A 384-nucleotide genomic window follows, 5' to 3' on the forward strand; every position below is an offset into this window, starting at 1 on the left:
ATGCCCCCCCCCCAGCAAATAATAAAATAGCTGAAAAACCTGTTTTTTGAAGAGAATGAGAACTGTCTGTTAATTTGTGTCAAATTCTGGCCTGCTGTTTCAGACAGTTTTCTCCAAATGGAGGAAAATTTGAAATGCTTTACTTTGATATACTTTTAAATGAAACATGTGGACTCTGTGTTGGCTCACAGCTAAGCTATTTTAAAAAGTAACTTAAAATTATTGTGGTACTTGATGCCTACATGTTTCATTTCAGGTTGATCTGAAATGGGGGCTTTTGTTATTGTTTAATTGTTTTTTACATTGCTGAAACACCTGCATACGTGTTTGGGGGGAGAGCCAAGAAAATGCAGAAAATGTTCTTCAGCTATATTCCCACCACAG

The 384-nt window shown here is 36.5% G+C and overlaps 1 pseudogene; it reads left to right on the plus strand.

Moving 5' to 3' along the window:
- Positions 1-384, plus strand: part of LOC103919226 — a 29702-nt pseudogene that overhangs the window by 15287 nt on the left and 14031 nt on the right.

This window comes from Pygoscelis adeliae, unplaced genomic scaffold, assembly GCF_000699105.1.
Source record: "Pygoscelis adeliae isolate BGI_AS28 unplaced genomic scaffold, ASM69910v1 Scaffold6, whole genome shotgun sequence".
Lineage (NCBI taxonomy): Eukaryota > Metazoa > Chordata > Aves > Sphenisciformes > Spheniscidae > Pygoscelis > Pygoscelis adeliae.